Genomic DNA, 26,725 nt, shown 5'->3' on the forward strand with positions numbered 1-26,725 from the left:
AGTTTTTCAAAATCCGACAACCTAACACAGTAGAGTTTCCTGCCGTTATGTGGCAAATTTTTGATTGTGCTAGATAGCATAAGGATTACTTTTTAAAATATGGATTTAAACTGTCACCAAACTATTTCAACATTTTCCCACCACTATCAGTGAAAGTATTACACAATAAATCAGTGTGAAAATTTTATTTTTAAAAGCAAACAGCTGGCCTGGTGAGATGACTTGGAGAGTAAAGAAAGGCACCTTCCACCAAATCTGATAACCTGAATCTGAGCCTCAGGACCCACATGATGAAAGGAGAAAACCAACTCCTACAAGTTAGCCTCTGGTTTTCACGTGCTTGTGGTGGCATGTACCCTGAAATGCACGATAGATAGATAGATAGATAGATAGATAGATAGATAGATAGATAGATAGATAGATAACAATCCTGTTGTAGATATAATGGCATATGCCAGCAATCCCAGGCAGGGTGCTTACTGCCCTGGGTTACACAATGAGACCCTATCTCAAACTCACTGTCTGTCTGTCTCTGTCTCTCTGTCTGTCTCTGTCTCTCTCTCTCACCAGAGAAGTCTTTGAAGTGATCAGCAATGCCATTAAGATGTCAATTCTCACAGCAGCAGTGGCTACCTGCACAAGATCTGCATAAGACTATCTACACAAGGCAATGTCTGGGCTCATTAACATTGCCGCATAAAGAGAAAGAGATTTATAGAGCCCTACCCCTTCTGTTAAAGGTGGCAAGGGAGGGATAGTCAAATTCCTTAGTGGTGGAGCCACTGATTCATTGGCCCTAGTGAGGCAAATAATCCACCACCCATGCTCACACAGGCACTCCTAATTAAATGCAGTAGGTCACACACCAAAAAAGAACTTGAAAGGAGGAGGGGGATTTGATAGGAGGGGAAAATGGGATAAAAGAGAATAATGGAGGGGGAACTTTATCAAACAACATTATGTGTATGTATGAAATAGTAAAAAAAAAAATCCATTAAATTAAAAAAAAATTAAATCTAAAATAAGTCAGCTTTCAGTTTGATGTTTTCTACTTTCCTAGTTCCATAAGATCTTCTCCTCGATGTCAGCAAGGCATCGGTGTAGTGTAAAGTACCATATTCAGTACAGTGTACTTTGCATGGTGCTTACTGCAAATTTATTACGTTCCTACAGCCTTTCTCAAGTGATGCTCTGACCAAGTTTCATTTCTGTTGTTATAAAATATCCTACGAAAAAGCAACTTAAAGAAGAAAGATTTTATTTGCCTTACAATTCCAGGTTACACTCCACCATGGAGAGGGATTTGAGGCAGGAACTCAAGCAGCTACTCACATGACTCCACTGTCAAGAGCAGTGAGAAACAAATGGATTTTTGTTTGCTGCCTTCTGCTGCTGTTATCTAGCTTTCTCCTATTGGATACTGTTCAGGCCCTTGTGCCTACAGAATGGTGCCGCTCACACTGGGCTGGTTCTTTAAATCAGTTAACAATCAAGACTATGGCCCACAGGCTAGACTGATGTAGACAAGTCCTCACTAAGCATCTCTTCCCAGGTGTTTCTTGGTTGTGTCAAGTTCACAACACTCATCATCGTGTGGTCTATTGTGCAATTTATTTTTATTTTATTTATATGTTTGTTTGTTTGTTCATTTGTTTACTTATTTATTTAGAGGCAGGATCTCACTATATAGAGTTGGCTGGTCTGGAACTCAGAGATGGCTTGCCTCTGCCTCCTGAGTGCTGAGATTAAAGGCCTGCTCACAGACTTCTAGCAATGGAGAATATGAAGTCTGAACCAGCCATCAAGACTTCCAATGGAGAGATTGGGACATCAAAGCCAACCACAAAACCTCAACCTACAATTTGCTCTATCTACAAGATGTGCAGGAGTAAAGATGGAGCTTTACCCAGCAACTGATCGAAACTGATGCAAAGACCCACAGCCAAACATTAGGTGGTATTAGTATTGATTTTAAAATGATGCCATGTATACAACAGATATTATAGGAAAGAGATTCATTGGATGGAAGGTGGAAAGATAGAGAGGAAAAGGAAAGAGAGAGACATGGTGGGGAGCAAGAAATAAAGTGAGGCAGAGAGAGCAAGATAGGAGAGTAAGAGAGAAAGATAAGAGCTGAGAGCAAGAGAGAGACAAAGTGGAGGGTTGGTCCTTTTATAGTTTGTGCAGGCGCAGCTGAACCAGGCCTGCCACATGCCTGGTGGGTGACACACAGTGACATCATAGGTTACTAGGCAACCCAGAAGCAGGCTGTCTATACACTAACATTCCTCCCTTTTTCTTTCATTTAAAAAAAAAAAAAAGCATGTTGGGCTGCTTCTCATGTAAGGCAAGTTAAAGGGTATAAATGTAGGTTCATAGGAAGCAGCTCTTGGTCACCATGCAAGCAGATAGGAGAAAGAGAGAGGAAAAATAAGAGCTCCAAAATGTCCAGATTACATGATGAGGAGGAAAGGAAGCCCCTGCCCTGAAAAGGTCAGGGTGGAGGGTGGGGTTGCTAGCCATGCCCAGCAGCAGGTAGGGACTGAGGAATGCTGGGAGAACCTGGAGCTGTTGGTCCTGGGCCTGAAGGACACCATTCCAGCCTTTTTGTTGATAATAAGTGGATAACAAGCAAAGATATCAATCATCTTTAGCTACTTCCTGCTGAACTAGGGTGGCGATAGGGAGGCCAAAAGGCTGAAATGTTGGTCAAGCCCAGGAAGAACAGGCTGTTTTGATGCTGTCCAGGATCTATGAGAACATCTGTGGCTGGGAGGGAAAGTGCAGGTCCAGCCTGATGCAGTCTGCAAGGTTAGACTGGAGACATCCGTGGGTTGCTGTTTTGGCACTGTCTTGGATGTAGGAAACACCTGGGTCTGGCAGGATACTGGAACGTACATATAGGCAGAAGTCAAAGCTAAGTAGGTTACAGAGGAAATTTCTTTAGGTGAGCATTACATTTAGGTGTAAGTTTGAAACTTTTTGGGAAGGCTAACAGAGACAGAAGAAGAGACTTGAACACAGGAACCTCCATTTACCTGATCACTGATATTAATTTAAAAGGTTTTGTTTCAGATCTGTCATCTAAGGAATACTGAGGCCAAATTTAGTTGCAGAAGGGTGTAAGCTTAAAGGTCCTTAAAGTGGGTACTAGGTGTACGAATCTAAAATTATTTAGAAGACATCTCAGAGAAGAGCCTGGGGGTATGGTGGAAGATACAATTTCCGTGAGTCAAGAGAAAAAAGTCAGTTTTGCTAGTCTTTGGAGTGTCCCCACAAAGTACAAGAGAACTAGAGGTACGGGGACACAAGCTGGCAAAGCAGGTAATCACAAACAGTGCCAGGGGCCACAGGAAAGACTTCCAGGACACAAAGCTCACCTAGTAATAGGATTTTCTGATGAAAGGAAAGGAAAATCTGAGAGACCTTGTTGGTAAGAAGAAAAAGATTAAACCCTGCACAGATGTAGCCCATGGCAGCTCAGTCTCCAAACGCGCTTCCTAGTAAGGGGAACAGGGGCTGCCTCTGACATGAACGCATTGGCTGGCTCTTTGATCACCTCACCCTGAGGGTGGCAGCCTTACCAGGCCACAGAGGAAGACTATGAAAGACAGTCTTGATGAGACCTGATAGGCTAGGGTCAGATTTTGGAAGGGGCATGGGAGGAGATGAGGGAGAGAGAGCAGGATTGGGGGATGAGGGTGGGGGCTACAGCTGGCATACAAATTGAATAAATTGTAATAAATAAAAATTATATTAAAAAAAAAGAAAAGAAAGAAGAAGAAAAATATTATTCACCCAAAGGAAGGTATCTGTGTGAGGGTCAGCAAGAAGGGAGGGTACCTCCATTCCCCAGTGAAATGGAGAGATACTGGTCAGTTTCTCAGACAAAGGGGAACGTTTACACTGACCATGGAAGGAAACTCCTCCATCTGCTGGTGTTGGATGTATAGATGTAGCGATCCAGTAGCCAAGAAGGAGGAGTCCCAAAACCAGGAAAGCGGGGAGGGGGAGGAATCCCACCTTTTGAGATAGACCATAGGTACAGTACTTATCTGGAGCCCAATTGAGCCGAAAGGTAGATTCTGGTGGATTTTCTGTAGCTTAAAAGACTTCCCCTTACAAGAATTCTCCCCCCCCCCTTTTTTTCCTATTGTCTATCATTTTATTTTTTTTTAATTTTTTAATTTATTCACTTTGTATCTCAGCTGTAGCCCCCTCCTTCATCCTCTCCCAATCATGTGCTCCCTCCCTCTTCTCCTCCCATGCTCCTTCCCCAGTCCACTGATAAGGGAGGTCCTCCTCCCCTTCCACCTGACCTAAGCCTATCAGGTCTCATCAGGACTGGCTGCATTGTCTTCCTCTGTGATCTGGTAAGGCAGTCCCCCTCCTTCAGGTGGAGGTGATCAAAGAGCCAGACACTGAGTTCATGTCAGAGACAGCCACTGTTGTCATTACCCACTTGGAGACTGAGCTGCCATGGGCTACATCTGTGCAGGGGTTCTAGACAGACAATTAGGAATAGCGCTTCCTCAAGATCCAGCTATACCACTCCTAGGCATATACCCAAAATATGCTCAAGTATACAAGAAGGACATTTGCTCAACCATGTTTGTAGCAGCTTTATTCATAAACGCCAGAATCTGGAAACAACCCAGATGTCCCTCAGTTGAAGAATGGATACAGAAATTGTGGTACATTTATACAACGGAATATTACTCAGCAATTAAAACCAAGGAAATCATGAAATTTGCAGACAAATGGTAAGAGCTAGAAAAGATCATCTTGAGTGGGGTATCCCAGAAGCAGAAAGACACACATGGTATATACTTACTTATAACTGGATATTAGACATATAATATAGAATAATCATACTAAAATATGTACACCTAACGAAGCTAAGCAATAAGGAGGACCCTGGGTAAGATGCTCAATCTTCATTCAGAAAGGCAAATGGGATAGACATCCGAAGAGGGTGAAAACAAGGAAAAAACAGGAGCCTACCCACAGAGGGCCTCTGAAAGACTCTACCCAGCAATGTATTAAAGCAAACGATGAGACTCATAGCCAAACTTTGGGCAGAGTGCAGGTAATCTTATGAAAGAAGGGGGAGATAGAAAGACCTGGAGGGGACTGGAGCTTCCCAAGGAGAGCAACAGAACCAAAAAATCTAGACCCAGGGGTCTTTTCTGAGACTGATTCTCCAACCAAGGACCATGCATGGAGATCACCTTGAACCTCTGCAATGAATCCCTCTTTAATTTTATAAGGGAGATAAAACTTTAGACATGTTATCATCACCATTATAATCTGCACTGAAATATACATTGTAGAAAAGGCAGACACACACCTTTGTGTTAATTCCTTAATTCTTTAAGGTGAGCTCTGGAAAGGCAGAGGCTTTCCATGAAGTAGAAGGGGCAAAGCTCACTTGATCTTAACTTTTAGTATGATTACACATTATGGAAGGGAGGCTTAACAAATTTTTAAGTTTGCATTACCAACCTTAAAACATCTTAGACCTTCAAACATTTATAACTTGCATTTGCCAACCTTAAAACACTTTCTTAGATCCTCAAACAACATTTTCTTAGAAGCTTCATAACTTCAACTTCTGTATCCTCAGGCCTTTGTATCTAGTTATTTACCATGAGACATATGTGAGACTGCTATGAATATTTATTGTCCTTTAGCTAAAGGGATGGTAAAAGGTTACATCTGAGGCCTGCTTTTTGAGTCTGGTAACAAAGCATATTGTATTTAGACCTGACAGTAACAGCTCTAGAAGGCTTAAGGCCTGGTCTCCTGCCTATGAAGAAAACTGAGAAGGCATCTAAAGTCTCCCAAGACAGAAGTTGGTGATATGTCTGTGGAACCCGAGTGTGAGGTTACAACAGACCTGTAATGTTATCCTGGGCTGGGGGAGGGTGATGGAGGTCTTTGAATCTAGGAGCCATTTGTCCTCCACCAGGGCAAGGAACTGGAAGGTGGGAAGTGTCTATGACTTTGTGCTGTTGATCCTCCATGGTTAGGCACAGAGGACAAGCCTGCACGGGAGCATTTTGACTTCCAAAGGCCAGTCTGCCAGCAGGCAGAGCATGGCTTGTTGAGGCAGCCATGGGACCAGTGTCCTTCCTGGCTGCATTTGAATTATGTACCTGGCTGAGTTGACCGCTATACTCATGCGAGATGGAGCATTGCAGACCTCTTGTTTTCTGTGCAGGAATGCCAACAGCCTCAGAGCAGCAGCCAAGGTCTGGAGCATAATTTTTGCTGTAGATGAGCCTGTCGGGAAGGCTCTCGGGCTTTAAAATTCATTTTTACCAACTCCTGTATGTGGGGAATTGAGGGACCATCCTCAGCCATTCAATTAAGATAGCAATGAGACTATGTCTGCATCTGTAGGACTATAAATACATTTTGGACATGTTAAAGGACTTGGTCGTCTATAATATGATGGACTATTAACTTGCATTTGTTAAGCACTAGATATTAGGACTTTAAGTTTCATACCTGTTAAGTTGGAACCTAAAAAGTCCTAATCATAGTCCATTAGAATGAGAGCATTACAGTATCCTGCATGATTTAGTATATAAAAAGTCCATAGCTTATAAAAGTCTAAGGCTATAATTATAGATTAATAATATTACCATATTCAGAAAATAAGACCAAGCATATTTTAACCTTTTTTATAATGACAATATAGCACAATGACCAAGTTTTAACACTGTATTATAGTTTAAGGGTATCTAGGCAAAAACTTTTACTTAGTAACCCTGCAGTTATGAGTTTTAAAACCAACAATATAAAGCAATTTAAAAATTACATTTGGAAAAAAAATTACATTTATTATACCAAATCTCCTTCTCAGAAAACCTGGTGGTGAATCTGGATCACAGGCAGCACCTGGTAGAAAAAAAAAAAAAAAAAACAAAACAGCATTTATTCATTAATTTAAAAATTGATAAAGACATAGGCAGTTAGAGATACATTTATACATTTTAAATTAGCTTGTTAATCTGAGAGACTTTTATAACTTTGAAGTTTTAGCATCATATAAAGATTATTTTGAACTAGGGTTGAATCATATATACAGCATGTTGTAAAAATATAACTTTGAAATTTTATAAAAATCCATACCCATTTAAAGTAAGACTTGCTGCTTTTTAATCTAATAGTGAAATCCAGCAGAGTGAGCAATCGTGCCAGACTGGAGCAGATGAAGGTGTCAGTGAGAAAAAGTTCTGTTGTAGGCCGCAAAGACATTGAGCAGCCGCCAGAAGTGGATAGATAGGGGCGGCAGCGGTAGGCAGAAACAGCTTATACAATCATGAAAGGGCGGGCATGAAAGCAAATGGGGTCCCACAGAGAAAACTATGGGATTGCCCATAGGGTTTCAGCACCAAATGTTAGTATTTATTTAAAAATGATGCCACATACACAACAGATATTATATGAAAGAGATTCATTGGATGGAAGGTGGGGAGATAGAGAAGAAAAGAAAAGAGAGAGAGATGGTGGGAGAGCAGGAAAGAAAGAGAGGAGAGGAAGAGAGGAAGATAGGAGCTGAGAGCAAGAGAGAGACAAAGTGGAGAATTGGTCCTTTTATAGTTTGTGCAGGTGCAGCTGAACCATGCCTGCCACACACCTGGTGGGCGACACATGATGACATCATAGGTTACTAGGCCATCTAGAAGCAGGCTGCCTGTATGCTAACAGGTGGAGTTTGGGGAATCCTGCAGAAGAGGGGAGAGAGGAAGGATCCAAAGGACCCAGAGGGGTCCAGGACACCACATGAACACCCACAGAATCAACTAACCTGACCACATACCAGCCCACAGAGACTGAACCAGGGAGCCTGTGTGGGACTGACTAGGCCCTCTGTATATATGTTACAGTTGCATAGCTTGGTCTCCATATGGAACTCCTAACAGTTGGACTGCTGCCCTACTGGGCTGAATTCCTTTCCCCCTACTGGGCTGTCTCTTCTAGTTTCAATAGGAGAAGGCAGCCTAGTCTTACTGCAACCTGATATGCCAAAGCCAGTTGATACCAGTAGGAGGCCTCCCTTTTCTGAAGAGAAAGGGTGGAGGAGTGGATGGGGTGGGGAGGGAAGGTGAAGTGGAGGGAAAGGTCTGGAAGGAGAGGAGGGAGGAGAAACTGTGGTCAGGACGTAATTAATTAATTGATTAAAAATAAAAGCACACTCACCACACCCAACTCGTGTAACTATTCTTTTTTTATTGCCATTTTGGTGATCAGAGGCCTTTCTCAAAATGACTCACCAGAGAATTATCAGAACTGGTAGAAACCTCAAGACTTCCTCAAATACTGGGCCAATGTGCAAAGTAATGAAGACCTTCTCCCAAAGCCCTGGGTCACATTCTTCCCTTTCCTAAGCAAACAAAAGGCAGGACTTAACTGCTGGTTGTGTGGCATCCTACCTCTCCCCCCAACATACACACACACACCTCCTTCTCCTTTTCTTCCCAGTTACCTACTCTTAAGGGATTAATAAACAAAAACCCATTCCTGATAGAATCCTTTTCTTCTTGTTCATTTTATGGGGGAGTTACAAGGATTAAACTTCTAAATGTATGTAAAAAGGCTTTGTAATCATGTACAGCATGAGCATATCTAGCAAAGTGTCATTATAATAATTACAGGTTATTCAGAAGCCAACAATAGCAGCTCTCTTCCCTCCTCCTTCCCCTCCTTTTTTCTTCATTTTCCCTATCCCTCCCTTCCTCCACCCTAAGTAATTCCGAGCAAAAAGCAGTAATCCACGGAATAAACAACCAGCCTAGACACCACAGGATACAAAAGACCTGGAATACAAAAGGGCTGAGGTCTCCAGAGGCACAGAAGTAGCCTGGAAATTTGGCCTCCTTTTAGAGGAGAGTTCTGGCTGTCACTTTATAAAACAGAGCTCCCATTTCCTCCTGTAATTATTTATGAGACAGGTTAAGTGATAGGAGGCAGCAAAATAAATGCAAGATGCTTCCGTATCAATAAGATGTGTTTTGCATTGTTCCACAAAACAGCAAAAGGAAACCTGTAGACAATTAACAGAAAGAATATAAAAAAGAAAGAGAGGCTGAAGAGACAACTCAGTGGGGAAAGTGCTTGCTGTGCAAGTGTGAGGACCTCAGTTTTGGATCCACTGCACACATGTAAAAATCAGTTGCATAGTGCTTCTGTAACCCCAGAACTGGGAAGAGGGGTGGCAAAGACAGGAGGCTCTCACAGGCTTGCTGGAAAGCCAGCCTTACCCAAACAACAAGCTCAAAAAATAATAATAATAATAAAGTGAAGAGTCATTGAGGAAGACACCTGGCATTGATCTCTGGCTCTCATATCATATATGTGGCTCATGTGTGTGTGTGTGTGTGTGTGTGTGTACATGTATATATGTATGCATATATATATATGTACATACACTACATATATGCAAAAGAATGAAATGTATAGGTTTCTCTCAGAGGACAACTCAAGTTTTCACCTAAACATCCCAGCTTTTGTGGGTCCCAAAAAGTTCAGGTCTTCAAGTTTTCTTGGAATAACACATAAAGCTACAGAAATAAAACTGGCCTTTCTCAAACACAGCTTATGAAACATGCTTTTTTGTATGTTAACTCTTTCCTTACTATAATGAGCAGTCCTAAATGTTAGTTATTATTAAAAGAAAGATGAGGCTTGGGTCAACCGATCTTCTATGCCACAGGTTTATTAAGTGGGTATGGAGGGAGTGAGAGAACAGGACATGGTGGGGAGAGAGAAAGAAAGAGAAAGGGGGGCACCCCGAGAGAGAGCATGAGAGAGAAAGGGAAAGAGTAAGAGAGAGAGACCACGTGTCAGGGTTGTCCCTTTAAGGGGCAAGGTAACCACACCTTCCAGGTGTGAACACCTGGCTGGTGACACATGATGACATCATAAGTTGCTGGGTAACCCAGGAGCAGGTTGTGTTCCAAAATACTAACATTCCTCCCTTTTTCTATAATTAAAAATGGGGAGCTTGGGCTGCTTTTTATAAGGTAAGTTAAAGTATATTAATTTAGGCTCATTGGAAGCAGCTTTTGGTTGTCATGCAAGGGGTTGAGAGAGAGAAGAATTATAGCAACAAAATGGTCAGATTGCAAGGTCAAGAGGAAGGAAGACTCTGCCCTGGAAAATTTAGGGTAGAGGGTTGTCAATAGAGAGAGTTGCCAGCCATGCAAGGCAGCAGGTAGGGACTGGGGAATGCTGGGAGAATGTGGAGCTACTTGTCCTGGTCCTGAAGCATACCATTTCAGCCTTTTGTTAACGAGACGTGAATAACAGGCATAGATTCTCTTCTGGCTACTTCCTGCTGACACTGGGGGTGCTGTAGGGAGGTCAAAAGGCTGAAATGTTGGCCAAGTCCAGGAAGAATAAGCTGTTTTGATGCAGTCCAAGGTCTGTGAGGACATCCATGGCTGGGAGGGAAGGTGCAGGTCCAGCTTGTTGGAAGTCTGTGAGGCCAGAGTTGAACACCTGTAGCTACTTTGGCACTGTTGTGGCTATAGGAAACATTGGTGTCTGGCAGGACACTGAAACACATATATAGGCAAAAGGTAAAGTGGAGTAGATTATGGAGAAAATCCTTTAGGTATACAATGAAAACTTTTGGGAGAGCAAACAGAAGTAGAAGGTTTGGATCATTGAGACTTGAACATGGGAACCTCTGTCTACCTGAGGGGACCTTTATTTACCCAACCACTGGCAATATTTAAAGAAGGCTTTGTTTTGGATCTGTCATTGAGGTGAAGTTTGGTTACAGAAGTGTGTAAACTTAGAGTCCCTGGTGCCAGCTGGCACTAGGTGTAGAAACCTAAAATTCTCCAGAGGACATCCTATCTGGAGGGATGGGCATCTGGGCATCTCCCATTGGGGGCAGAAGTTAGCAAACTTCCAGAGGCGTCCCAATGGCAAGGTGTGACTTGACTCCAAGTGAGAGGGGTGCTACCTGGTCCAATAGCTCATCACCTTTTGGCCAGGGACCAGGGTGCAGATGCCCAGTGGGGCATGGCCAAGGGCACAACAATTCACCTAGAGCTAGGTCTTCCCACGAGCAAGCGAGCAAGAACCATGTGCGAGTGGGGACATACCGCCCAAGGGAGAGTGTGGCCCTAAAATGGAGGTCAGCATAGAAGGTCAAACCTAGACAGTTAAGGCTGGGGGGGGAGGTAGGTCCCTCTGTCTCAAAAGATAGTACAAAGTTGCCGAAGCTCTGCGGTCAAGCTTCCCCTACCAAGAGAGGCATTTATGCTGAGAAAATGGAGTGAACTCACCAATATAATGGCTGGTCAATAAGGAGAACTCACTAATCCAGCCAGTGGTTGCATGCAGTAAACAGCAGTCTGGTAGCCAGTAAAGGAAATCCCAAAACCAGGGAAAGGGGAGGAGTCCCACCTTTTGAGATAGGCAATAAGTGCAGTACTTATCTGGAGTACAATTGGCCTGAGAGGTGGATTTAGGTGGTCTTTCTGCAGCTTACAATTACTTTTAAGTTTTAAGAAGGAGATAAAACTTTAGATATGTTAGTAACACAATTGTACAGTGCATTGAGAAAAAGGCAGTAGACATACATATTTATGTTAATATCCTAAGTATTTTTTAAGGTGAGCTCTGAAAAGGTAAAAGCCTTTTATGAAGTAAAAGGGAAACTCACTTGATCTTAACTTTTAGTATAAGCATATATATTATGGAGGCTTACAATCTTGAGCTTAGAACCATAATAGTACGTGATATAGTGGAATGTTTTTGTATCAGAGTCAGATTAATAAATTAGGGTCCTATTAATAAAGGTCAAAACTCTGGACAGCCAATACAACAGTAGCATAAAAACAGGAGGAAATATTAAGCCTTTTTACCTACTCTGGACAGTCAATACAACAGTAGCATAACAACAGGAGGAAATATTAAGCCTTTTTTACCTATTTAAGATACCTTAAATCACCTTAGACCTTGCAACCTTTATAACTTGCATTTACCAACCTTAAAACATGTTTTAGACCCTCAAACTTTTAGAAATTGCATTACCAACCTTAAGACACATTTTAAGACTCTCAAACATGTATAACTTACGTTTACCAATTTTTTTTTTCAATGCAGTTTATTCAGGAACATTGAACAATCCTCGGACCCCGGGGAAAGCCAGCCCACAGCTTAAATAGCCTCTGGGTAGCCAACCCAGGCGTGCCACAGGGGCAATGCAGATAGGTCCACATACATGGAAGCAAGCCAGATCCTCGGCCTTAGGCAAATGTGGAGTTGTTCGTGACAGAGAGCACTCACCATCAGGAAGGTGGAAGGCGGAAACCAGCTCCATCTTTAAGGCATAGCATTCCGCAGCTCTCTACAGTTCCCCCTTTTTGTTTTAGACGCATCAGGCAAGAGTAGAGGTCTGATCTCTGATATTAGAAATAAATTGGGACTTTGTACAGATGTTCATTTAGGTGTCATCCACCCAAAGAGCATCAGACCCGTCTGATACCTTTTTCTCAGAGGCGGGACCTGGGGCATCAACCCGCATGCAATCAGACATGCTCTTCTCTGGGTCCAAAGCGGCTGACCCTGAGTGCAGTGCTTAGCCTCCAATCCTGAGCATATCATTTTAGCTTTTTATGGTATCCAACCATGCTTGGGGAGAATGTCCTGCTTCAATGGCTGTAAAGGCCTGAATGATCATGGCTGCATCACACTGTTGTGAGACTCTAATCTTGCATATATATCACAGGCAAACCAAGGAGACCAACACCGGAAGGCCTGCTAACACTCCCATGCCCGCCCATTCCTTCAGATGATTCATGGCTGCAGCAATCCATGTTGATAATCCTGTGGCTAGTCCTGCGTCCACTCCGGTAGAATTTACTGTGACAATGGCCACTCTCAGCTGCTCCATCGTAGTATCGAATTCTCCAGTCCAATTACCTAAAATATAGCTCGACAATTGTTTAGACAGATTTGCAGCACAGGAAAAATTCTCATGTTGTATGCTAGTGACACAAAGTCCAGCATACTTTCATTGACAGCCAGGTTGAGCGATTTGCCATAGGGTATCAATTTGCTCCTGCAAGAGGTCAATCCTCTGATTGAACACCATCAAGCTTCCTTTTAGTTGAGCATTAATTCCTTTATGTACAACTAAGGCATGAGCTACATTGGCTAAATGATTATTCAGGGTCTGAGCAGTCTGCCCAGTTTGACTCATGGCTAATGTCCTGGTGGTAGCTCCAACAGCCGCCAATGAGATGGTAGTAACAATGGTGGCTGTAGTTCCAAGATCCCTATTCTGTCTGAAGAGAGTCATAGCGTGAGGGGCATCAATGGGCACAGGCACCCAGTGAGGCATGCGAGTAACCAGGGCATACCTAAATTTACTAGCATTCCAGCATTGGGCAAAAAAGCAAGTATCATTACCACAATTACTTGGCTCTATTTGGCTAATAATGAATAAAAATGGGGGATATAGACAAACAGGTGTGGGCTTATAGGAAATATTATGAGAAGCCTTAACCCCTCGTTGGAACATCCTGCGTCAGTTCTAGAACTAGCAGTGGTGGTGTCCGAGGTCTGAGTAGGTTCAGGAGACCATTGCCCCCAGGGGCGAGACGTGCTCCATGCCAATTGACTAACTCCATGTTTTCCTCCAATTTTGAAAGTCATTTAAGTTTCTTAAATTATTTTTTTGCCCTTTTTTCTTAAATTTTTCATCAATTATACTTTATTCATTCTGCATCCCCCCATAAGCCCCTCCCTCCTCCCCTCCCAATCCCACCCTCCCTCCTCCCTCTGCTTGCATGCCACTCCCCAAGTCCACTAATAGGGGAGGTTCTCCTCTCCTTTCTGATCTTAGTCTATCAGTTCACATCAAAAGTGGCTGTATTGTCCTCTACTGTGGCCTGGTAAGGCTGCTCCCCCCCCCCCCCAGAGGGAGGTGATCAAAGAGCAGGCCAATCAGAGTATGTCAGAGGCAGTCCCTCTTCACATCACTATGTAACCCAATTGGACTCTGAACTGCCCTGGGCTACATCTGTGCAGGGGTTCTAGGTTATCTCCATGAATAGTCCTTGGTTGGAGTATGAGTCTCTGGGAAGTTCCCTATGTTCAAATTTTCTTGTTCTGTTGCTCTCCTTGTGGAGACCCTGTCCTCTCCAGCTCTTACTATTTCCCAGTTCTTACCTAAAATTCCGTTCTCCTGCCCAACAGTTGCCCATCCGGCTCAGCATCTGCTTTGATAGTCTGAAGGGCAGAGGCTTTCAGAGGCCCTCTGTGGTAGGTTCCTAGGTTGTTTCCTGTTTTCTTCTTCTTCTGATGTCCATCCTCTTTGCTTTTCTGGATGGGGATTGGACGTTTTATTTAGGGTCCTCTCTCTTGCTTAGTTTCGTTAGATGCACAGGTTTTAGTGGGTTTGTCCTATGTTGTATGTCTATATGAGTGAGTATATACCATGTGTGTCTTTTTGCTTCTGGGACAACTCACTCAGGATGATCCTTTCCAGATCCCACCATTTACCTGCAAATTTCATGATTTCCTTATTTTTCATTGCTGAGTAATATTCCATTGTGTAGATGTACAATTTCTGCATCCATTCTTCAGTTGAGGGGCATCTGGGTTGTTTCCAGCTTCTGGCTATTACAAATAAAGCTGCTACAAACATGGTTGAGCAAATGTCCTTTTTGTGTACTTGAGCCTCTTTTGGATATATGCCCAGTAGTGATATGGATGGATCTTGAGGAAGCGCTATTCCTAGTTGTCTGAGAAAGCGCCAGATTGATTTCCAGAGTGGTTGTACAAGTTTACATTCCCACCAGCAGTGGAGAAGGGTTCCCCTTTCTCCACAACCTCTCCAGCATGTGTTGTCACTTGAGTTTTTGATCTTGGCCATTCTCATGGGTGTAAGGTGAAATCTCAGGGTTGTTTTGATTTGCATTTCCCTAATGGCTAGTGAGGTTGAGCATTTCTTTAAGTGCTTCTCTGCCATTCGGTATTCCTCTACAGAGAATTCTCTGTTTAGCTCTGTTCCCCATTTTTTAAGTGGATTACTTGGTTTGCTGCTTTTCAGCTTCTTTGGTTCTTTATATATACTGGATATGAGTCCTCTGTCAGATAAAGGGTTGGTGAAGATTCTTTCCCAATCTGTAGGTGGTCGCTTTGTTTTGATGGCGGTGTCCTTTGCTTTACAGAAGCTTTTCAGTTTCATGAGGTCCCATTTATTGGTTGTTGCTCTTAGAGCCTGTGCTATTGGTGTTCTGTTCAGGAAGTTTCCCCCTGTACCAATGAGTTCTAGGGTATTTCCCACTTTTTTTTCAAGCCGATTTAATGTGTCTGGTTTTATGTTGAGGTCTTTGATCCACTTGGACTTCAGTTTTGTGCAGGGTGACAAGTATGGATCTATTTTCATTTTTCTACATGTAGACATCCAGTTAGACCAGCACCATTTGTTGAAGATGCTATCTTTTTTCCATTGTATGGTTTTGGCGTCTTTGTCAAAGATCAGGTGTCCCTTAAGTGTGTGGGTTTATTTCTGGGTCCTCTGTTCGGTTCCATTGATCCACCATTCTGTTTCTATGCCAGTACCATGCAGTTTTTAAAACTGTTGCTCTATAGTACAACTTAAGATCAGGGATGGAGATACCTCCAGAAGATCTTTTAATGTAGAGGATTGTTTTAGCAATTCTGGGTTTCTTGTTATTCCATATGAAGTTGAGAATTTTCCTTTCCAGGTCTGTAAAGAATTGTGTTGGTAATTTGATGGGCATTGCATTGAATCTGTGGATTGCTTTTGGTAAGATGGTCATTTTTACTATGTTAATCCTACCAAGCCATGAGCATGGGAGATCTTTCCATCTTCTCATATCTTCTTCTAATTCTTTCTTCAGAGATTTGAAATTTTTTTCATACAACTCTTTGACTTCCTTGGTTAGGGTTACTCCGAGGTACCTTATGTCATTTGTGGCTATTGTGAAGGGTGTTGTTTCCTTAATTTCTTTCTCAGCCCTTTTGTCTTTTGTATACAGGAGGGCTACTGATTTTTTTTGAGTTAATTTTGTATCCTGCCACTTTGCTGAAGGTGTTTATCAGCTGTAGGAGTTCCCTGGTAGAGTTTTTGGGGTCACTCACGTATACTATCATATCATCTGCAAATAGTGATAATTTGATTTCTTCCTTTCCAATTTGTATCCCCTTGATCTCCTTCAACTGTCTTATTGCTCTAGCAAGGAATTCCAGCACTATGTTGAAGATATATGGAGAGAGTGGGCAGCCTTGTCTTGTCCCTGATTTCAGTGGGATTGCTTTAAGTTTCTCTCTGTTCAGTTTGATGTTGGCTATAGGCTTGCTGTTTATCGCCTTTACTATGTTTAGATATGTGCCTTGTATCCCTGATCTCTCCAATACTTTGAACATGAATGGATGTTGGATTTTGTCAAAGGCTTTTTCAGCATCTAGGGAGATTATCATGTGGTTTTTTTCTTTCAGTTTGTTAATATGGTGGATCACATTGATGGATTTCCGTATATTGAACCACCCCTGCATACCTGGAATGAAGCCTACTTGGTCATAGTGGATAATATCTTTGATGTGTTCTTGGATTCGGTTTGCAAGTATTTTATTAAGTATTTTTGCATCAATGTTCATAAGGGAGATTGGCCGGAAATTCTCTTTCTTTGTTGAGTCTTTGTGAGGTTTAGGTACCAAGGTGACTGTGGCTTCATAGAATGAATTTGGTAATATTCCTTCTGTTTCTATTTTGTGGAATAGTTTGAAGAGAATTGGTGTTAGCTCTTCTTTGAAGGTCTGGTAGAATTCTGCGCTGAAGCCATCTGGTCCTGGGCTTTTTTTGGATGGGAGACTTTTGATGACCGCTTCTATTTCTTTGGGGGATATAGGTTTATTTAGTTGATTTACCTGGTCCTGGTTCAGCTTTGGTAAGTCAAATCGATCAAGAAAATTGTCCATTTCATTTAGATTTTCAAATTTTGTGGCATATAGACTTTTGAAGTAAGTCCTAATGATTGTTTGGATTTCCTCAGTGTCTGTAGTTTCTGATTTTCATTTCTGATTTTGTTGATTTGGGTGGTGTCTCTCTGCCTTTTAGTTAGCCTGGCTAAGGGTTTGTCGATCTTGTTGATTTTCTCAAAGAACCAGCTCTTGGTTTCATTGATTCTTTGAATTGTTTTATTTGTTTCCAATTGATTGATTTCAGCCCTGAGTTTGATTATTTCCAGCCGTCTACTCCTTCTTGGTGTGTCTGCTTCTTCTTTTTCTAGGGTTTTTAAGTGAGTCATTAGGGTGCTTGAATGAGCTGTCTCGAATTTCTTCTTGAAGGCACTTAGTGCTATGAACTTTCCTCTTAGCACTGCTTTCATTGTGTCCCACAAGTTCGGGTATGTTGTGTCTTCATTTTCATTGATTTCTAGAAAGACTTTAATTTCTTTCTTTATTTCTTCCCTGACCCAGCTGTCATTTAGTAACAAGTTGTTCAGTTTCCATGTGTGTGTAGGCTTTTTGTTATTTCTGTTATTGTTGAGGTCCAGCTTTATTCCATGGTGATCAGACAAGATACATGGGATTATTTCAATCTTCTTGTATCTGTTGAGACTCGCTTTGTGACCCACTATGTGGTCTATTTTGGAGAAGGTTCCATGAGGTGCTGAGAAGAAGGTAAATTCTTTTGTGTTTGGGTGTAAAGTTCTGTAAATGTCTGTTAGGTCCATTTGATTCATGACCTCTGTCAGAGACATTGTTTCTTTGTTTAATTTCTGTTTGGTTGACCTGTCCTTTGTTGAGAGTGGGGTGTTGAAGTCTCCCACTATTAATGTGTGTGGATCTATATGTGCTTTAAATTTTATCAATGTTTCTTTCACAAATGTGGGTGCCCTTGTATTTGGGGCATAGATGTTCAGGATTGTGATGTCTTCCTGGTGGAATTTTCCCTTGATGAGTATGAAGTGTCCATCCCCATCTCTTTTGATTAATTTTGGTTGAAAGTCTATTTTATCAGATATTAGAATGGCTACTCCTGCTTGCTTCTTGGGTCCGTTTGCTTGGAAAGTCGTCTTCCAACCCTTTACCCTCAGGTAATGTCTATCTTTGTGTCTTAGGTGTGTTTCTTGTATGCAACAGATTGCTGGGTTTTGTTTACGTATCCATTCTGTTAATCTGTGTCTTTTTATTGGAGAGTTGAGTCCATTGATGTTGAGAGAGATTAATGACCAGTGGCTGTTAGATCTCTTGATTTTGATGTTGGCTGTGGTCATCAGGTTGTGTGCTTGGTTGCTTTTTGTTTTACTGAAGTGAGGTTATTTATTTCCTGTGTTTTCTTGAATGTAGCTAGCTTTCTTGGGTTGTATTTTCCCTTCCAGTGTCTTCTGTAATGCTGGATTTGTTTGTAGGTATTGTTGAAATTTGTTTTTGTCATTGAATATCTTGTTTTCTCCATCTATGAGGACTGAGAGTTTTGCTGGGTATAGTAGCCTGGGCTGACATCTGTGTTCTCTTAGGGTCTGCATGATATCCGTCCAGGCCCTTCTGGCTTTCATAGTCTCTGTTGAAAAGTCAAGTGTGATTCTAATGGGTTTGCCATTATATGTTACTTGGCCTTTTTCCCTTGCAGCTTTTAGTATTTTTTCTTTGTTCTGTATACTTACTGTTTTGATTATTATGTGGCGGGAGGATTTTCTTTTCTGGTCAAATTTGTTGGGTGTGGCCTCTCCTTTAGCTTGGGGAAATTTTCTTCAATGATTTTGTTGAAAATATTTTCTGGGCCTTGGAGAAGGGAGTCTTCTTTTTCCTCTATACCTATTATTCTTAGGTTTTGTCTTTTCATATTGTCTTGCATTTCTTGGACGGTCTGTGTCAGGAATTTTTCGGATTTAACATTTTCTTTGACAGATACATCGATTTCTTCCATTGTATCTTCTACACCTGAGATTCTTTCTTCCATCTCTTTTAGTCTGTTGGTTATGCTTACCTCTGTAGTTCCTGTTTTCTTCCCTAGATTCTTCCTTTCCATTATTCTTCCATTTGTGTTTTCTTTAATTTTTCCAATTCTATCTTCAGGTCTTGAGTTGTTTTGTTTACTTCCTTCACCTGTCTGATTGTACTTTCCTGTTTTTCTTTTAGTTCCTTCAACTCTGTTTCTATCATTTCATTCAGTGTTTTAAGCATTTCCTTTCTAAATGCCATAAACTGTTTGGCTGCAGCTTCCTCTATTTCTTTACGGATGGCAATATTCTGTTTGAGTTTATCTTCCTCTATGTCTTTACGAATCTTATTTGTTTCCTCTGTTATCATCTTCATGAGCATACTTGTTAGGTCATCTTCTTGGATTTCAGTTATGGTGGGGTGTCCAGAGCTACTTGCCCCTGGGTAACTGGGTTCTGGAGATGCCATATTGCTCTGTCTTTTGTTGCTTGAGCTTTTACGCTGGCCTCTACCCATTGTGTTATCTTAGGAGTTTGGGGTTATTTTCTGGTGGTTCCTGGGGATCCTGTGGTGGAGAGAATCCCCTTTGCAGAAAGCTGGTTTTTCCTGAAGGATGTCTTCTCAGCTTTTTGGGTATAGTCCCTGGATGGCTGGTGTTTTTTCAGGAGTTGCTCACCTCAGGGATATAGACCTGAGTGGTAACTGTGGTCTTTGTTAGTCGAGAGGGTTCTCCTCTCACCCAGGGAAGTCCTGAGGGCAGCTGCCCTGTTTCTGGGTTTCTTGTTGCAAATTTAATGATCAGCTGCTGTGACCCAGTTGGACATCAGGCGCGCCTCAACTGTTTGTGCTTGTGTCTGGAGCACAGCTGAGTGCTGGCGCCTCGGCCCCACTAGACTGCTAGACTTTTTCTAGGGAAGGATTGGGTGATTTAGATCAGTACAGTTTCCTTCCTTCCCCGTGGATTCTCTGGAGACACGGACTCCTAGTGTCTTTTTTTGCCCTGGTGCACACTGCTCAGTGTCCGCCAGCTGGCTGGCCGCAGAAACTGCCTGTGCCTGGAGCACAGCTGTGTGATGGCGGCTCAGTCTCTGCCAGCTGTCTGGTGCGCAGAAACTGCCTGTGTCTGCCTTTGCGGCTTTTGGGAGCCCGAGTGGCTCCCTAAGCTGGGTAATTTTCCGGGGACCTTTTCAGGTTGGGGGTGAACTGAGTGCTCTGAGATCAGACCCGCCGTTTCTATCTCCGGCGGCGAATCAGGCGTGCAGGCAGGCAGGGCTCTGTGCCGGAACCTGGGTCCCCGGCTCTGGCTCCGGGCTGGCTCCTGGGGTGCCCGTGGAACCCGCCCGAGTCTTTTCCAGGGGATGTCTGGGTGACCTAAGGCCGGTCCCAATCGTTTCCTGTACCCTGGGGTTATCTCTCGACTGAAAATTCCAGTCTCTGATAGTGTGGTGCCCAAGGTTCAGTCTGGGACCGTGACCAGAGACACTGGCTTGTGGCTCTGGGCTGGGGCTGGGGCTGGCGGCCGGCAGCCAAGCGTCTGGCGGAACCGGGATCTCTTCCGCGGTTTAGCCGGGTGAGTTAAAAGCTGATTGAATCCCCCACCGTGGGGTATCCTCTCACCTGGGAAACACAATGACTGTGTTTTATGGCCAAGAGTTCTGATTGCTGTTCACTGTGCTGATCCTGCTGTGCTGCTGCTCAGAATGAGAGTCCTCCCGGCGCCGCCATCTTGCCCCTCCCACGTTTACCAATCTTAAGGCATCTCTCAAATATGTTTTTTGAGAGGGACCTTTGTATTTAGTTATTTACCATGAGACATAGTTTGAAACTGCTATGAACATTTATTGTCCTTTAGCTAAAGGGATGGTAAAAGGTTTCATTTAGGCCTGTTTCTTGAGTCTGGACTGTGCCTAGGCTTGAAAATAGCAGCTCTAGGACTTAGGCTTAAGGCCTGGTCTCCTGCCTATGAAAAGAACTGCGAAGGCACCTGAAGTCTCCCAACACAGAAGTTGGCAATATGTCCATGGGACCTCATTCTGAGGTCAAAACCAGACCTGTACAAGAGCTGTGGAGGTTGCTAAGTCAAGGAGCCACCTATCCTCCACCAGGCCAACGAGCTAGAATGCTGGAAGTGTCTGTGGCTCTTGTGCTGGTTGAACCTCCATGGCTGGGCACAGAGGACAAGCCTGCGTGGGAGCATTTTGACTTCCAGAGGCCAGTTTGCCAGCATCCAGCTTTGGCATGTCAGCAGCGGGATCAGCATCCACTTGGCTGCATTTGAAAACGTCACTTGGCGGAACGGACTTTTGGCTATGCAAACCTCTTGCCTTTTTGCAGAAATGCCAGCAGCTTCAGAGCGCAGCTAAGGTCTACAGCCAGATGGGATGGCTCACTATTTTTATCAACTCCTATATGGTGGCTCAACGACCATCCTCAGCTGTTTATTAAAAATTGCAGTGAAACCATGTTTGCATCTGTAGGACTATAAATATGTATTTATGAGATGACTATTAACTTGCATTTGTTAACCATTAAATATTAGGACTTTAGGTTTTGTCCTTGCTAAGTTAGACTCTTAAAAGTCATGAATATAATTTATTAAAGTGAGAGCACAAAGAGTTCTTGTATGATTTAGTATATAAAAGTTTATAGCTTATAATAGTCTAAGGCTATACTACAGATTAATAACATTTTAAGAGAACAAGACCAAGCTTATATTAACCTTTTGATAGCAAAGATATAGTAAATTGACCCAGTTTTAATATTAATATATTTTTTTAATTAATAGATCTTAATTTAGAATATTGGTAAACAATTTGTATATAATAATGAACCTGAGCTATAGAACAGTATAAAACAATCTTAAAATTATTTTAACCTTTTGATAATAGAGATGCAGCAAATTGACCCAGTTTTAACATAAATAAATACATCTAAAATTAATAGATCTTAATTTAGAATATTGGTAAACAACTTGTATGTAATAATGAACCCCTGAGCAGAACAGTATAAAGCAATTTTAAAATTATATTTGAGCAACACATAAACCAACTTAATTTGAATAGATATTTATAACTTTAAAATTTTATTATTATATAAAATTTATTTTGAAGCAGGGTTGAATCATAAGATACCAAAATCTAACTTTGAATTTTTACAAAAATCCATACCAATTTGAAATGAGGCTCGTTGTTGTGGCCTGGTCTAAAAGATTAAATAAACAGTTAATTATGATTAAGACTTATAAATGTAAACCCAATGAGAAGATTATATAAAGTATTAGATGAGGAATTTAAAAATTTTAAAATATAAGAGTAGAGTGTATAGAAATCAGGAAAGAAGAGCTTGTAAATAGTCAGAAGAAAGCATGGAAAAGCAGCTTGGTGGGGGGGGTGTAGCACATGGAAAAAGGGCTGTCAGCAGGATGCTCAGAAGGCGGGGCCTCTTTGCCCAAACCTAAGATGGCCCTGTGCCACCTTAAGTGTATAGTTAAGCTACAGTTACGCCTACTTCCTCCCAGGACCAACATGGCTTCGGAAATCTCATGAGATTTTAAAATCCTGCGGGAGATTTAAAAGTTTTCCGACAGTGCTGATTTTTTAGAAATTCCTTACCTAAAGCAGGGTGCCAAGTTTTCCAAAGTTGATCTTTGCGTTGTGTGAGTCTCCGCGACTGGTCGGGGTGGGGCCTCACTGTCGGCCGCCATGCAGGCAGGGGCACACAGCCACGGCAGCCACGGCGGGAGCCAGCACCCAGGCAGCCTCAGCAGTAGCCTGCGCTGGTGTGCGTGCAAGGGAGAGCAGTGAAGTTTTTTTTGTTATAGAACAGAGAAAATCGGTTGAAACCATCCTATTAGATTATAGGAGTCCAAAAGGGACTCTAACAAAGCTAGGGGAGACCCTTCCTGGGTCACCGCACCAATGTTAGTTATTATTAAAAGAAAGATGAGGCTCGGGTCAACCGATCTATGCCAGAGGTTTATTAAGTGGGTATGGAGGGAATGGGAGAACAGGACATGGTGGGGAGAGAGAAAGAAAGAGAAAGGGGGGCACCCCAAGAGAGAGAGAGCGTGAGAGAGAGAAAGAGTAAGAGAAAGAGAGAGAGAGACCACGTGTCAGGGTTGTCCCTTTAAGGGGCAAGGTAACCACACCTTCCAGGTGTGGACACCTGGCTGGCTACAAATGATAACATCATAAGTTGCTGGGTAACCCAGGAGCAGGTTGTGTTCCAAAATACTAACACACTAAAGATATATGCTTATTCTTATCTTAGAGATAGAAAAAAAAATCTGGACAGTACTGGCTCATGGACCTTATCCCAGCACTTGGAAGGTAGCAATAATAGGATGAAAAGTTCAAAATCATCCTCAGCTATGTAGCAAATCTGAGGCCAGCCTGGTCTACATGAGAACTTGTATACAACAACAACAACAAAATAAAGTTCAAAGTCATCCTTGGCCACATAATGAATTTAAGGTCCACCTAGACTATGTGAAAACATCACAAAAAGTTGTAGATGAGGAAAATAGCTCACTAAGTGCTTGTCTTGAAATCGTGAAAACTTGAGTTCAATCTATAGAACCCATGTAGGTTAAAAATAAATAAATAAAAGCTTGGTATGATGGTGTGTGTTTGTAATCCCAGAGCTGGGAAAGTAGAGACCACACAAACCCTGGAGGCTCATTGGTTAAATAGTCCATGCTACTCTGTGAGCTCCAGACCAGAGAGATATCCTGTGTAACAAAAGATGGACAGTGCCTGAGGAATGATACCTAAAGTTGTCCTCCTACTTCATACACACACACACACACACACACACACACACACACACACTCATGCACATATGTAAACAAGCATATACACAGAGACATACACACTTTAAACGCTAATCTGAAATGATATATTACTACATAGCCACATAAAATAACAACCCTTTCCTGAATTGCGCTAGGTCATAGGTACTCTACAGAATATGAGGTACCCTCCCTCCCCTTTTAACCCTGCATTCGAGAGAAACCCCAAACGTGTAAGCTGTAAACAAGTGTATCTGGTATCTGCCAGTTGAGTGGGCTCTGCCCCATATCCACAGCCTCCGGTGAAGAATACCATCCCTTCTTTGGGGTTTTCACCATTCTCAGTTCACCCTGCCTTCCACAGAAAGGAAGAGAAATACCTATATCTACCTCTTGTACATTCCTTCTCATGTGGGTACCCACATGGTTGTGCCTCTGTCCCAGGACTTCTCTATGGAATAGACTTTTCACATCTCCTGCCTACAGTGCTTCCAACATCCTCAGCCATGAGCCCACGGAGCCATTTAGGAGAATTTCTCCAAGACAGGCACTGTCCTCTCCAGGGTCTTTTTCTACGATCATCATTGAGTTCCTATGCTCTTACTCTCCTCAAACCCTCTGTGATGGTTTGAATGAGAAATATCCCTCATAGTTTCAGGCATTTGAAAACTTGGTCTCCTTTTGGTGGGGCTGTTTGGGGACTGTAGGAAGAAGATGAAGTACAGAGTGAATGAATGTATATTAGGGACATATGTATGGTCATGTCAAAGACCCTAATGCCTCAGACCTATGAGAATGGCAAAGCCTTCCCTGAGTCAGGCTCGAAGGGCCTCCCCTGGTCTGAAGACATAAATTGACAGCCTGTGTAGACAGTGTCAACCAGAGCTTCCTCCTCCAAGAACCTTCATTCTGTCTGAGACTGCTCCTCTACACAGGACACCCCCACTCTGAGATTATTTAGGCTGCTCCCTCCAGTTGCATATAATAAAACCTGCCCCTTAGTCAGCTGTATATAATGATGTGATCAGTCAGGCTTCTGCTTTCAGCCATCTGCTGCCATGCCTCCATTCCACCATCATGGCCTCTAACCCTCTGCAACTGTAAACCAAATACTCTCTTTTTCCATAAATTGCTTTTGGTTGTGCTATTTATCACAGCAACAAAAAGTAACTAATATACCTTCTGCCTGCAGACCTCCAACACTTCCATTGTCTTACTGTTTCTACTGTGAAGAAACACCATGACAGAGGCAACTCATAAAAAAAAGCATTTAATTGGGGGCCTGTTTACAATTTCAGACACTCCATGATCATCATGACAGGAAGCATAGCAAGAGATAGGCATGATGCTGGAGCAGAGGTTGAGAACTTACATCCTCATCCACAAACAGGAGAGAGAGAGAGAGAGAGAGAGAGAGAGAGAGAGAGAGAGAGAGAGAGAGGCTGGGATGGGTTTTTTGAAACCTTAAAACCCACCCTCTGTAATACACTTCTTCTAAGAAAGCCATAGCTTTTCCTAAAACTTTCCAGCTAGCAACCAAGTTTTTAAATATCTGAGCCTGTGGGGGCCATTCTAATTCAAACCACCACACCCATTAATTATTAATTTCCCCTACAGGTATATTTGAAATGCAAGACTGGGCAAAGTTTAGGCCCAGGCAGGCATCTTGCTTCACTTACTTGGTATAGACACATTCTCATCTTGCACACCATCTCTTTATTCAGCTGCCCTCAAAAATCTAAGATAAAGTGATCTTTGGCCACTGAAGTCAGTTGGATAGAGTGGATGAACTGGTCAAAGAATTCCATCATAAAGTCAAGTCTGCTACATGTGCACACAGACACACAGACCTACATTCTGAAGACTAGAATGTAGCTTGTGCCATCAGTTATTCCTGGAAGCACCAAAATGGCTTTTGTTTCACAGTCCTGAAGTTCTGACCTGCTTAGACTTAGGTAGCTAATTGGAGAAATCAGGCCCAGGAGGTTTCAAGTGCTGCAGGCAGAGTGCAATTAGGATGTGAAGAGAAAATGAAGATAAACTGAACACAGGGGTTTGTGAAATCAGAAAGATGGCTCAAATATCATGTTCTCTCTTCAGCCCTATTGTGTTTTGTGTTTCCACGTGCATATATACACAGGAACATTTCCATGCCAATTCTAGAACTGGACTAACTAGAACAATGTCATTAACCCCCCCCACACACACACACACATATCTGCCTCTTGCTACTTTGTAACTTGGACAAATGACTTAAGTGTGGACATTATTTTCTGTCATATGAAAATATAGAAAATAATTGTTTATTATTTTAATGAATTAGTTATGTTTGAATTTTTTAAACAGCTACTGTGTATATTCATTGGAGGTGATACTACCTTACACAAGAACATTTCAGACCATATGTATTGCGTGTAGAGTATATCACCTCCATAACCACTACTCTCCCCTTTCTCCCTGTCCCCTTGCATTTGTCTACTTAGTTTCCCTAGACAATTCTGCCTTCTATTTATTTCCATTATGCTCACACTATAGTATGTGTCATCTAAATGTAGGTTGTGCTTCATGTCAGTCTTTAGATGGGTTATTTTACCACAATGGATCCAAAGGTACAAAGGTCAATGTGGCCCTCTCTACCTCCAGTGATCCTCACCAATATTGGTCCATGAGATCAAATAGAACAGGAGAAAGGAGCAGGGAGTTTAGAAGACCTGAGAGAAAGGATTAAAATGGTGACACTCTAGGACCAGCTTCAGGGAGGCAGATCAATTTTATTTGGGGTTAATGAGGGTTATGTAGAACTTTGGGGAGAGGGTAGGAATATCCAAGCTGGGCAAAGGTCATTGGCTAAATGGGCAAGGTACTTAGATGCCTCATTTGCAGGAAGGAGTATTCCAGGAATCCCAGGTGCTTGCTGAACCAGTTCTTATCAGGAGAAAGGGAGTTGGACCCATAATTTCCCTAAGGGCTACATGACATTTCTCAGGT

This window comes from Meriones unguiculatus, chromosome X (assembly GCF_030254825.1).
Source record: "Meriones unguiculatus strain TT.TT164.6M chromosome X, Bangor_MerUng_6.1, whole genome shotgun sequence".
NCBI lineage: Eukaryota > Metazoa > Chordata > Mammalia > Rodentia > Muridae > Meriones > Meriones unguiculatus.